Source organism: Lissotriton helveticus, chromosome 12 (assembly GCF_964261635.1).
Source record: "Lissotriton helveticus chromosome 12, aLisHel1.1, whole genome shotgun sequence".
NCBI lineage: Eukaryota > Metazoa > Chordata > Amphibia > Caudata > Salamandridae > Lissotriton > Lissotriton helveticus.
The window spans coordinates 7,831,566-7,846,092 of record NC_136073.1 but is presented as its reverse complement, the minus strand read 5'-3'; positions in this window follow the sequence as shown (position 1 = coordinate 7,846,092).

The following is a 14,527-nucleotide window of genomic DNA, read 5'->3' as shown; positions in this document are numbered from 1 at the left end:
TCTAACCCCAAACCCCTCTCCCAACCTTATATCTAACCCCAAGACCCTCTCCCAACCTTCTATCTAACCCTCTGCCCGTCTCCCCAACCTTCTATAACCTCAGGCCCCTCTCCCCAACCTCCTATCTAACCCCAAACCCCTCTCCCAACCTTCTATCTAACCCCAAGCCCATCTCCCAACCTTCTCTACCCCCAATCCCCTCTCCCAACCTTCTATCTAACCCCAAGCCCCTCTCCCCACCTTCTATCTAACCCCAAGCCCCTCTCCCCACCTTCTATCTAACCCCAAGCCCCTCTCCCAACCTTCTCTAACCCCAAGCCCCTCTCCCAACCTTCTCTAACCCAAAGCCCCTCTCCCAACCTTCTATCTAACCCCAAGCCCCTCTTCCAACCTTCTATCTAACCCCAAGCCCCTCTCCCAACCTTCTATCTAACCCCAAGCCCCTCTCCCAACCATCTCTAACTCCAAGCCCCTCTCCCAACCTTCTATCTAACCCCAATCCCCACTTCCCAACCTTCTCTAACCTCGAGCCCCTCTTCCAACCTTCTCTAACCCCAAGCCCCTCTTCCAACCTTCTATCTAACCCCAAACCCCTCTCCCAACCTTCTCTAACCCCAAACCCCTCTCCCAACCTTCTATCTCACCCCAATCCCCTCTCCCAACCTTTTATCTAACCCCAAGCCCCTCTCCCCACCTTTTATCTAACCCCAAGCCCCTCTTTCAACCTTCTATCTAACCCCAAGCCCCTCTTCCAACCTTCTATCTAACCCCAATCCCCACTTCCCAACCTTCTATCTAACCCCAAGCCCCTCTCCCAACCATCTCTAACTCCAAGCCCCTCTCCCAACCTTCTATCTAACCCCAATCCCCTCTCCCAACCTTCTCTAACCCCAATCCCCTCTCCCAACCTTCTCTCTAACCCCAAGCCCCTCTCCCAACCTTCTGTCTACCCCCAAGCCCCTCTCCCAACCTTCTATAACCCCAAGCCCCTCTCCCAACCTTCTATCTAACCCCAATCCCCACTTCCCAACCTTCTCTAACCTCAAGCCCCTCTCCCAGCCTTCTCTAACCCCAAGCCCCTCTTCCAACCTTCTATCTAACCCCAAACCCCTCTCCCAACCTTCTCTAACCCCAAACCCCTCTCCCAACCTTCTATCTCACCCCAATCCCCTCTCCCAACCTTCTATCTAACCCCAAGCCCCTCTCCCCACCTTTTATCTAACCCCAAGCCCCTCTTTCAACCTTCTATCTAACCCCAAGCCCCTCTTCCAACCTTCTATCTAACCCCAAGCCCCTCTTCCAACCTTCTATCTAACCCCAAACCCCTCTCCTCACCTTCTATCTACCCCCAAGCCCCTCTCCCAACCTTCTATCTAACCCCACGCCCCTCTCCCAACCTTCTATCTAACCTCAAGCCCCTCTCCCAACCTTCTCTACCCCCAAGCCCCTCTCCCAACCTTCTCTAACCCCAAGCCCCTCTCCCAACCTTCTATCTAACCTCAAGCCCCTCTCCCAACCATCTCTAACTCCAAGCCCCTCTCCCAACCTTCTATCTAACCTCAAGCCCCTCTCCCCACCTTCTATCTAACCCCAAGCCCCTCTCCCAACCTTCTATCTAACCCCAAGCCCCTCTCCCAACCATCTCTAACTCCAAGCCCCTCTCCCAACCTTCTATCTAACCCTATGCCCATCTCCCCAACCTTCTATCTAACCTCAAACCCCTCTCCTCACCTTCTATCTAACCTCAAACCCCTCTCCTCACCTTCTATCTACCCCAAGCCCCTCTCCCAACCTTCTATCTAACCCCACGCCCCTCTCCCAACCTTCTATCTAACCTCAAGCCCCTCTCCCAACCTTCTATCTAACCCCAAGCCCCTCTCCCAACCTTCTGTCTAACCTCAAGACCCTCTCCCAACCTTCTATCTAACCCTCTGCCCATCTCCCCAACTTTCTATCTAACCCCAAGCCCCTCTCCCAACCTTCTATCTAACCCCAAGACCCTCTCCCAACCTTCTGTCTAACCTCAAGACCCTCTCCCAACCTTCTATCTAACCTCAAGACCCTCTCCCAACCTTCTATCTAACCCCAAGCCCCTCTCCCAACCTTCTATCTAACCTCAAGCCCCTCTCCCAACCTTCTATCTAACCTCAAGCCCCTCTCCCAACCTTCTATCTAACCTCAAGCCCCTCTCCCCACCTTCTATCTAACCCCAAGCCCCTCTCCCAACCTTCTATCTAACCCCAAGCCCCTCTCCCAACCATCTCTAACTCCAAGCCCCTCTCCCAACCTTCTATCTAACCCCAAGCCCCTCTCCCAACCTTCTGTCTAACCCCAAACCCCTCTCCCAACCTTCTATCTAACCTCAAGCCCCTCTCCCAACCATCTCTAACTCCAAGCCCCTCTACCAACCTTCTGTCTAACCCCAAGCCCCTCTCCCAACCGTCTCTAACCTCAAGCCCCTCTCCCAACCATCTCTAACCCCAAGCCCCTCTCCCAACCTTCTATCTAACCTCAAGCCCCTCTCCCAACCTTCTATCTAACCCCATGACCCTCTCCAAACCTTCTATCTAACCCCAAGCCCCTCTCCCAACCATCTCTAACTCCAAGCCCCTCTCCCAACCTTCTATCTAACCCCAAGCCCCTCTCCCAACCATCTCTAACTCCAAGGCCCTCTCCCAACCTTCTGTCTAACCCCAAGCCCCTCTCCCAACCGTCTCTAACCTCAAGCCCCTCTCCCAACCATCTCTAACTCCAAGCCCCTCTCCCAACCTTCTATCTAACCTCGAACCCCTCTCCCAACCTTCTATCTAACCTCAAGACCCTCTCCCAACCTTCTATCTAACCCCAAGCCCCTCTCCCAACCTTCTCTAACCCCAAGCACCTCTCCCAACCTTCTATCTAACCTCAAGCCCCTCTCCCAACCTTCTATCTAACCTCAAGACCCTCTCCCAACCTTCTATCTAACCTCAAGACCCTCTCCCAACCTTCTATCTAACCTCAAGACCCTCTCCCAACCTTCTATCTAACCTCAAGACCCTCTCCCAACCTTCTATCTAACCTCAAGACCCTCTCCCAACCTTCTATCTAACCCCAAGCCCCTCTCCCAACCATCTCTAACTCCAAGCCCCTCTCCCAACCTTCTATCTAACCCCAATCCCCTCTCCCAACCTTCTCTAACCCCAATCCCCTCTCCCAACCTTCTCTCTAACCCCAAGCCCCTCTCCCAACCTTCTGTCTAACCTCAAGACCCTCTCCCAACCTTCTATCTAACCCCAAGCCCCTCTCCCCACCTTTTATCTAACCCCAAGCCCCTCTTTCAACCTTCTATCTAACCCCAAGCCCCTCTTCCAACCTTCTATCTAACCCCAAGCCCCTCTTCCAACCTTCTATCTAACCCCAAACCCCTCTCCTCACCTTCTATCTACCCCCAAGCCCCTCTCCCAACCTTCTATCTAACCCCACGCCCCTCTCCCAACCTTCTATCTAACCTCAAGCCCCTCTCCCAACCTTCTCTACCCCCAAGCCCCTCTCCCAACCTTCTCTAACCCCAAGCCCCTCTCCCAACCTTCTATCTAACCTCAAGCCCCTCTCCCAACCATCTCTAACTCCAAGCCCCTCTCCCAACCTTCTATCTAACCTCAAGCCCCTCTCCCCACCTTCTATCTAACCCCAAGCCCCTCTCCCAACCTTCTATCTAACCCCAAGCCCCTCTCCCAACCATCTCTAACTCCAAGCCCCTCTCCCAACCTTCTATCTAACCCTATGCCCATCTCCCCAACCTTCTATCTAACCTCAAACCCCTCTCCTCACCTTCTATCTAACCTCAAACCCCTCTCCTCACCTTCTATCTACCCCAAGCCCCTCTCCCAACCTTCTATCTAACCCCACGCCCCTCTCCCAACCTTCTATCTAACCTCAAGCCCCTCTCCCAACCTTCTATCTAACCCCAAGCCCCTCTCCCAACCTTCTGTCTAACCTCAAGACCCTCTCCCAACCTTCTATCTAACCCTCTGCCCATCTCCCCAACTTTCTATCTAACCCCAAGCCCCTCTCCCAACCTTCTATCTAACCCCAAGACCCTCTCCCAACCTTCTGTCTAACCTCAAGACCCTCTCCCAACCTTCTATCTAACCTCAAGCCCCTCTCCCAACCTTCTATCTAACCTCAAGCCCCTCTCCCAACCTTCTATCTAACCTCAAGCCCCTCTCCCAACCTTCTATCTAACCTCAAGCCCCTCTCCCCACCTTCTATCTAACCCCAAGCCCCTCTCCCAACCTTCTATCTAACCCCAAGCCCCTCTCCCAACCATCTCTAACTCCAAGCCCCTCTCCCAACCTTCTATCTAACCCCAAGCCCCTCTCCCAACCTTCTGTCTAACCCCAAACCCCTCTCCCAACCTTCTATCTAACCTCAAGCCCCTCTCCCAACCATCTCTAACTCCAAGCCCCTCTACCAACCTTCTGTCTAACCCCAAGCCCCTCTCCCAACCGTCTCTAACCTCAAGCCCCTCTCCCAACCATCTCTAACCCCAAGCCCCTCTCCCAACCTTCTATCTAACCTCAAGCCCCTCTCCCAACCTTCTATCTAACCCCATGACCCTCTCCAAACCTTCTATCTAACCCCAAGCCCCTCTCCCAACCATCTCTAACTCCAAGCCCCTCTCCCAACCTTCTATCTAACCCCAAGCCCCTCTCCCAACCATCTCTAACTCCAAGGCCCTCTCCCAACCTTCTGTCTAACCCCAAGCCCCTCTCCCAACCGTCTCTAACCTCAAGCCCCTCTCCCAACCATCTCTAACTCCAAGCCCCTCTCCCAACCTTCTATCTAACCTCGAACCCCTCTCCCAACCTTCTATCTAACCTCAAGACCCTCTCCCAACCTTCTATCTAACCCCAAGCCCCTCTCCCAACCTTCTCTAACCCCAAGCACCTCTCCCAACCTTCTATCTAACCTCAAGCCCCTCTCCCAACCTTCTATCTAACCTCAAGACCCTCTCCCAACCTTCTATCTAACCTCAAGACCCTCTCCCAACCTTCTATCTAACCTCAAGACCCTCTCCCAACCTTCTATCTAACCTCAAGACCCTCTCCCAACCTTCTATCTAACCTCAAGACCCTCTCCCAACCTTCTATCTAACCCCAAGCCCCTCTCCCAACCATCTCTAACTCCAAGCCCCTCTCCCAACCTTCTATCTAACCCCAATCCCCTCTCCCAACCTTCTCTAACCCCAATCCCCTCTCCCAACCTTCTCTCTAACCCCAAGCCCCTCTCCCAACCTTCTGTCTAACCTCAAGACCCTCTCCCAACCTTCTGTCTAACCTCAAGACCCTCTCCCAACCTTCTATCTAACCTCAAGACCCTCTCCCAACCATCTCTAACTCCAAGACCCTCTCCCAACCTTCTGTCTAACCTCAAGACCCTCTCCCAACCTTCTGTCTAACCTCATGCCCCTCTCCCCACCTTCTATCTAACCCCAAGCCCCTCTCCCAACCTTCTATCTAACCCCAAGCCCCTCTCCCAACCATCTCTAACTCCAAGCCCTCTCCCCACCTTCTATCTAACCCCAAGCCCCTCTCCCAACCATCTCTAACTCCAAGCCCCTCTCCCAACCTTCTGTCTAACCCCAAGCCCCTCTCCCAACCTTCTGTCTAACCCCAAGCCCCTCTCCCAACCTTCTATCTAACATCAAGCCCCTCTCCCCACCTTCTATCTAACCCCAAGCACCTCTCCCAACCTTCTATCTAACCCCAAGCCCCTCTCCCAACCATCTCTAACTCCAAGCCCCTCTCCCAACCTTCTGTCTAACCCCAAGACCCTCTACCAACCTTCTATCTAACCCCAAGCCCCTCTCCCAACCATCTCTAACTCCAAGCCCCTCTCCCAACCTTCTATCTAACCTCAAGACCCTCTCCCAACCTTCTATCTAACCCCAAGCCCCGCTCCCAACCACCTCTAACTTCAAGCCCCTCTCCCAACCTTCTCTAACCCCAAGCCCCTCTTCCAACCTTCTATCTAACCCCAAGCCCCTCTCCCAACCTTCTGTCTAACCTCAAGACCCTCTCCCAACCTTCTGTCTAACCTCAAGACCCTCTCCCAACCTTCTATCTAACCTCAAGACCCTCTCCCAACCTTCTATCTAACCCCAAGCCCCTCTCCCAACCATCTCTAACTCCAAGCCCCTCTCCCAACCTTCTATCTAACCTCAAGCCCCTCTCCCAGCCTTCTCTAACCCCAAGCCCCTCTTCCAACCTTCTATCTAACCCCAAACCCCTCTCCCAACCTTCTCTAACCCCAAACCCCTCTCCCAACCTTCTATCTCACCCCAATCCCCTCTCCCAACCTTCTATCTAACCCCAAGCCCCTCTCCCCACCTTTTATCTAACCCCAAGCCCCTCTTTCAACCTTCTATCTAACCCCAAGCCCCTCTTCCAACCTTCTATCTAACCCCAAGCCCCTCTTCCAACCTTCTATCTCACCCCAATCCCCTCTACCCACCTTCTATCTAACCCCAAGCCCCTCTTTCAACCTAACCCCAAGCCCCTCTCCCCACCTTCTATCTAACCCCAAGCCCCTCTCCCCACCTTCTATCTAACCCCAAGCCCCTCTCCCAACCTTCTGTCTAACCCCAAGCCCCTCTCCCAACCGTCTCTAACCTCAAGCCCCTCTCCCAACCATCTCTAACCCCAAGCCCCTCTCCCAACCTTCTATCTAACCTCAAGCCCCTCTCCCAACCTTCTATCTAACCCCAAGCCCCTCTCCCAACCTTCTCTAACCCCAAGCCCCTCTCCCAACCTTCTATCTAACCTCAAGCCCCTCTCCCAACCTTCTATCTAACCTCAAGACCCTCTCCCAACCTTCTATCTAACCTCAGGACCCTCTCCCAACCTTCTATCTAACCCCAAGCCCCTCTTTCAACCTTCTATCTAACCCCAAGCCCCTCTTCCAACCTTCTATCTAACCCCAAGCCCCTCTTCCAACCTTCTATCTCACCCCAATCCCCTCTCCCCACCTTCTATCTAACCCCAAGCCCCTCTTTCAACCTAACCCCAAGCCCCTCTCCCCACCTTCTATCTAACCCCAAGCCCCTCTCCCCACCTTCTATCTAACCCCAAGCCCCTCTCCCAACCTTCTGTCTAACCCCAAGCCCCTCTCCCAACCGTCTCTAACCTCAAGCCCCTCTCCCAACCATCTCTAACCCCAAGCCCCTCTCCCAACCTTCTATCTAACCTCAAGCCCCTCTCCCAACCTTCTATCTAACCCCAAGCCCCTCTCCCAACCTTCTCTAACCCCAAGCCCCTCTCCCAACCTTCTATCTAACCTCAAGCCCCTCTCCCAACCTTCTATCTAACCTCAAGACCCTCTCCCAACCTTCTATCTAACCTCAGGACCCTCTCCCAACCTTCTATCTAACCTCAAGACCCTCTCCCAACCTTCTATCTAACCCCAAGCCCCTCTCCCAACCATCTCTAACTCCAAGCCCCTCTCCCAACCTTCTATCTAACCCCAATCCCCTCTCCCAACCTTCTCTAACCCCAAGCCCCTCTTCCAACCTTCTATCTAACCCCAAGCCCCTCTCCCAACCTTCTGTCTAACCTCAAGACCCTCTCCCAACCTTCTATCTAACCTCAAGACCCTCTCCCAACCTTCTATCTAACCTCAAGACCCTCTCCCAACCATCTCTAACTCCAAGCCCCTCTCCCAACCTTCTATCTAACCTCATGCCCCTCTCCCCACCTTCTATCTAACCCCAAGCCCCTCTCCCAACCATCTCTAACTCCAAGCCCTCTCCCCACCTTCTATCTAACCCCAAGCCCCTCTCCCAACCTTCTATCTAACCCCAAGCCCCTCTCCCAACCTTCTATCTAACCCCAAGCCCCTCTCCCAACCATCTCTAACTCCAAGCCCCTCTCCCAACCTTCTGTCTAACCCCAAGCCCCTCTCCCAGCCTTCTCTAACCCCAAGCCCCTCTTCCAACCTTCTATCTAACCCCAAACCCCTCTCCCAACCTTCTCTAACCCCAAACCCCTCTCCCAACCTTCTATCTCACCCCAATCCCCTCTCCCAACCTTCTATCTAACCCCAAGCCCCTCTCCCAACCTTCTGTCTAACCCCAAGCCCCTCTCCCAACCTTCTATCTAACCTCAAGCCCCTCTCCCCACCTTCTATCTAACCCCAAGCCCCTCTCCCAACCTTCTATCTAACCCCAAGCCCCTCTCCCAACCATCTCTAACTCCAAGCCCCTCTCCCAACCTTCTGTCTAACCCCAAGACCCTCTCCCAACCTTCTATCTAACCCCAAGCCCCTCTCCCAACCATCTCTAACTCCAAGCCCCTCTCCCAACCTTCTATCTAACCTCAAGACCCTCTCCCAACCTTCTATCTAACCCCAAGCCCCGCTCCCAACCATCTCTAACTCCAAGCCCCTCTCCCCAACCTCCTATCTAACCCCAAACCCCTCTCCCAACCTTATATCTAACCCCAAGACCCTCTCCCAACCTTCTATCTAACCCTCTGCCCGTCTCCCCAACCTTCTATAACCTCAGGCCCCTCTCCCCAACCTCCTATCTAACCCCAAACCCCTCTCCCAACCTTCTATCTAACCCCAAGCCCATCTCCCAACCTTCTCTACCCCCAATCCCCTCTCCCAACCTTCTATCTAACCCCAAGCCCCTCTCCCCACCTTCTATCTAACCCCAAGCCCCTCTCCCCACCTTCTATCTAACCCCAAGCCCCTCTCCCAACCTTCTCTAACCCCAAGCCCCTCTCCCAACCTTCTCTAACCCAAAGCCCCTCTCCCAACCTTCTATCTAACCCCAAGCCCCTCTTCCAACCTTCTATCTAACCCCAAGCCCCTCTCCCAACCTTCTATCTAACCCCAAGCCCCTCTCCCAACCATCTCTAACTCCAAGCCCCTCTCCCAACCTTCTATCTAACCCCAATCCCCACTTCCCAACCTTCTCTAACCTCGAGCCCCTCTTCCAACCTTCTATCTAACCCTCTGCCCATCTCCCCAACCTTCTATAACCCCAAGCCCCTCTCCCAACCTTCTATCTAACCCCAATCCCCACTTCCCAACCTTCTCTAACCTCAAGCCCCTCTCCCAGCCTTCTCTAACCCCAAGCCCCTCTTCCAACCTTCTATCTAACCCCAAACCCCTCTCCCAACCTTCTCTAACCCCAAACCCCTCTCCCAACCTTCTATCTCACCCCAATCCCCTCTCCCAACCTTCTATCTAACCCCAAGCCCCTCTCCCCACCTTTTATCTAACCCCAAGCCCCTCTTTCAACCTTCTATCTAACCCCAAGCCCCTCTTCCAACCTTCTATCTAACCCCAAGCCCCTCTTTCAACCTTCTATCTAACCCCAAGCCCCTCTTCCAACCTTCTATCTCACCCCAATCCCCTCTCCCAACCTTCTATCTAACCCCAAGCCTCTCTCCCCACCTTTTATCTAACCCCAAGCCCCTCTCCCCACCTTCTGTCTTACCCCCAAGCCCCTCTCCCAACCTTCTATCTAACCCCAAGCCCCTCTCCCAACCTTCTATCTAACCCCAATCCCCTCTTCCAAACTTCTGTCTAACCCCAAGCCCCTCTCCCAACCTTCTATCTAACCCCAATCCCCTCTTCCAAACTTCTGTCTAACCCCAAGCCCCTCTCCCCACCTTCTATCTAACCCCAAGCCCCTCTCCCCACATTCTATCTAACCCCAAGCCCCTCTCCCAACCGTCTGTCTAACCCCAAGCCCCTCTCCACACCTTCTATCTAACCCCAAGCCCCGCTCCCAACCTTCTATCTAACCCCAAGACCCTCTCCCCACCTTCTATCTAACCCCAAGCCCCTCTTTCAACCTAACCCCAAGCCCCTCTCCCCACCTTCTATCTAACTCCAAGCCCCTCTCCCCACCTTTTATCTAACCCCAAGCCCCTCTTTCAACCTTCTGTCTAACCCAAGCCCATCTCCCAATCTTCTATCTAACCCCAAGCCCCGCTCCCAACCTTCTATCTAACCCCAACCCCTCTTCCAACCTTCTGTCTAACCCAAGCCCCTCTACCAACCTTCTATCTAACCCAAGCCCCTCTACCAACCTTCTATCTAACCCCAAGCCCCTCTTCCAACCTTCTATCTAACCCCAAGCCCCTCTCCCCACCTTTTATCTAACCCCAAGCCCCTCTCCCAACCTTCTATCTAACCCCAAGCCCCTCTCCCAACCTTCTGTCTAACCCCAAACCCCTCTCCCAACCTTCTATCTAACCCCAAGCCCCTCTCCCCACCTTTTATCTAACCCCAAGCCCCTCTCCCAACCTTCTATCTAACCCCAAGCCCCTCTCCCAACCTTCTGTCTAACCCCAAACCCCTCTCCCAACCTTCTATCTAACCTCAAGCCCCTCTCCCAACCTTCTATCTAACCCCAAGCCCCTCTCCCAACCTTCTATCTAACCCCAAGCCCCTCTCCCAACCTTCTGTCTAACGCCAAGCCCCTCTCCCAACCTTCGATCTAACCCCAAGCCCTTCTTTCAACCTTCTATCTAACCCCAAGCCCCTCTCCCAACCTTCTGTCTCCCAACCTTCTATCTAACCCCAAGCCCCTCTCCCAACCTTCGATCTAACCCCAAGCCCTTCTTTCAACCTTCTATCTAACCCCAAGCCCCTCTCCCAACCTTCTCTAACCTCAAGCCCCTCTCCCAACCTTCTCTAACCTCAAGCCCCTCTTCCAACCTTCTATCTAACCCCAAGCCCCTCTCCCAACCTTCTATATAACCCCAAACCCCTCTCCCAACCTTCTATCTAACCCCAAGCTCCTCTCCCAACCTTCTGTCTAACCCCAAGCCACACTCCCAACCTTCTATCTAACCCCAAGCCCCTCTCCCAACCTTCTATCTAACCCCAAGCCCCTCTCCCAACCTTCTGTCTAACCCCAAGCCCCACTCCCAACCTTCTATCTAACCCCAAGCCCCTCTCCCAACCTTCTATGTAACCCCAAGCCCCTCTTCCAACCTTCTGTCTAACCCCATGCCCCTCTCCCAACCTTCTGTCTCACCCCAAGCCCCTCTCTCAGCCTTCTGTCTAACCCCAAGCCCCTCTCCCAACCTTCTATTTACTCCCAAGCCCCTCTCCCCACCTTCTATTTACTCCCAAGCCCCTCTCCCCACCTTCTATTTACTCCCAAGCCCCTCTCCCCACCTTCTATCTAACCCCAAGCCCCTCTCCCAACCTTCTGTCTAACCCCAAGCCCCTCTCCCCACCTTCTATCTAACCCCAAGCCCCTCTCCCCACCTTCTATCTAACCCCAAGCCCCTCTCCCAACCTTCTATCTAACCCCAAGCCCCTCTCCCCACCTTCTATCTAACCCCATGACCCTCTCCAAACCTTCTATCTAACCCCAAGCCCCTCTCCCAACCATCTCTAACTCCAAGCCCCTCTCCCAACCTTCTATCTAACCCCAAGACCCTCTCCCAACCTTCTGTCTAACCCCAAGCCCCTCTCCCAACCTTCTGTCTAACCCCAAGCCCCTCTCCCAACCTTCTGTCTAACCCCAAGCCCCTCTCCCAACCTTCTGTCTAACCCCAAGCCCCTCTCCCAACCTTCTGTCTAACCCCAAGCCCCTCTCCCAACCTTCTGTCTAACCCCAAGCCCCTCTCCCCACCTTCTATTTACTCCCAAGCCCCTCTCCCCACCTTCTGTCTAACCCCAAGCCCCTCTCCCCACCTTCTGTCTAACCCCAAGCCCCTCTCCCCACCTTCTATCTAACCCCAAGCCCCTCTCCCCACCTTCTATCTAACCCCAAGCCCCTCTCCCAACCTTCTCTAACCCCAAGCCCCTCTCCCAACCTTCTCTAACCCAAAGCCCCTCTCCCAACCTTCTGTCTAACCCCAAGCCCCTCTCTCCACCTTCTATCTAACCCCAAGCCCCTCTCCCCACCTTCTATCTAACCCCAAGCCCCTCTCCCAACCTTCTCTAACCCCAAGCCCCTCTTCCAACCTTCTATCTAACCCCAATCCCCACTTCCCAACCTTCTCTAACCTCGAGCCCCTCTCCCAACCTTCTCTAACCTCGAGCCCCTCTCCCAACCTTCTCTAACCCCAAGCCCCTCTCCCAACCTTCTCTAACCTCAAGACCCTCTCCCCACCTTCTATTTACTCCCAAGCCCCTCTCCCCACCTTCTTTCTAACCCCAAGCCCCACTCCCAACCTTCTGTCTAACCCCAAGCCCCTCTCCCCACCTTCTATCTAACCCCAAGCCCCTCTCCCCACCTTCTATCTAACCCCAAGCCCCTCTCCCCACCTTCTATCTAACCCCAAGCCCCTCTCCCCACCTTCTATCTAACCCCAAGCCCCTCTCCCCACCTTCTATCTAACCCCAAGCCCCTCTCCCCACCTTCTATCTAACCCCAAGCCCCTCTCCCCACCTTCTATCTAACCCCAAGCCCCTCTCCCCACCTTCTATCTAACCCCAAGCCCCTCTCCCCACCTTCTATCTAACCCCAAGCCCCTCTCCCCACCTTCTATCTAACCCCAAGCCCCTCTCCCCACCTTCTATCTAACCCCAAGCCCCTCTCCCAACCTTCTCTAACCCCAAGCCCCTCTTCCAACCTTCTATCTAACCCCAATCCCCACTTCCCAACCTTCTCTAACCTCGAGCCCCTCTCCCAACCTTCTCTAACCTCGAGCCCCTCTCCCAACCTTCTCTAACCCCAAGCCCCTCTCCCAACCTTCTCTAACCCCAAGCCCCTCTCCCAACCTTCTCTAACCCCAAGCCCCTCTCCCAACCTTCTCTAACCCCAAGCCCCTCTCCCAACCTTCTCTAACCTCAAGACCCTCTCCCCACCTTCTATTTACTCCCAAGCCCCTCTCCCCACCTTCTTTCTAACCCCAAGCCCCACTCCCAACCTTCTGTCTAACCCCAAGCCCCTCTCCCCACCTTCTAACCCCAAGCCCCTCTCCCCACCTTCTATCTAACCCCAAGCCCCTCTCCCCACCTTCTATCTAACCCCAAGCCCCTCTCCCCACCTTCTATCTAACCCCAAGCCCCTCTCCCCACCTTCTAACCCCAAGCCCCTCTCCCCACCTTCTATCTAACCCCAAGCCCCTCTCCCCACCTTCTATCTAACCCCAAGCCCCTCTCCCAACCTTCTCTAACCCCAATCCCCACTTCCCAACCTTCTCTAACCTCGAGCCCCTCTCCCAACCTTCTCTAACCTCGAGCCCCTCTCCCAACCTTCTCTAACCCCAAGCCCCTCTCCCAACCTTCTCTAACCTCAAGACCCTCTCCCCACCTTCTATTTACTCCCAAGCCCCTCTCCCCACCTTCTATCTAACCCCAAGCCCCTCTCTCCACCTTCTATCTAACCCCAAGCCCCTCTCCCCACCTTCTATCTAACCCCAAGCCCCTCTCCCAACCTTCTCTAACCCCAAGCCCCTCTCCCCACCTTCTATCTAACCCCAAGCCCCTCTCCCCACCTTCTATCTAACCCCAAGCCCCTCTCCCCACCTTCTATCTAACCCCAAGCCCCTCTCCCCACCTTCTAACCCCAAGCCCCTCTCCCCACCTTCTATCTAACCCCAAGCCCCTCTCCCCACCTTCTATCTAACCCCAAGCCCCTCTCCCCACCTTCTAACCCCAAGCCCCTCTACCAACCTTCTCTAACCCCAAACCCCTCTCCCCACCTTCTATCTAACCCCAAGCCCCTCTCCCCACCTTCTATCTAACCCCAAGCCCCTCTCCCCACCTTCTATTTACTCCCAAGCCCCTCTCCCCACCTTCTCTAACCTCAAGCCCCTCTCCCCACCTTCTATCTAACCCCAAGCCCCTCTCCCCACCTTCTAACCCCAAGCCCCTCTCTCCACCTTCTATCTAACCCCAAGCCCCTCTACCAACCTTCTCTAACCCCAAGCCCCTCTCCCCACCTTCTATCTAACCCCAAGCCCCTCTCCCCACCTTCTATCTAACCCCAAGCCCCTCTCCCAACCTTCTATCTAACCCCAAGCCCCTCTCCCCACCTTCTATCTAACCCCAAGCCCCTCTCCCCACCTTCTCTAACCTCAAGCCCCTCTCCCCACCTTCTATCTAACCCCAAGCCCCTCTCCCCACCTTCTCTAACCTCAAGCCCCTCTCCCCACCTTCTATCTAACCCCAAGCCCCTCTCCCCACCTTCTATCTAACCCCAAGCCCCTCTCCCCACCTTCTATCTAACCCCAAGCCCCTCTCCCCACCTTCTATCTAACCCCAAGCCCCTCTCCCAACCTTCTATCTAACCCCAAGCCCCTCTCCCAACCTTCTCTAACCTCAAGCCCCTCTACCAACCTTCTCTAACCCCAAGCCCCTCTCCCCACCTTCTATCTAACCCCAAGCCCCTCTCCCCACCTTCTATCTAACCCCAAGCCCCTCTCCCCACCTTCTCTAACCTCAAGCCCCTCTCCCCACCTTCTATCTAACCCCAAGCCCCTCTCCCCACCTTCTCTAACCTCAAGCCCCTCTCCCCACCTTCTATCTAACCCCAAGCCCCTCTCCCCACCTTCTATCTAACCCCAAG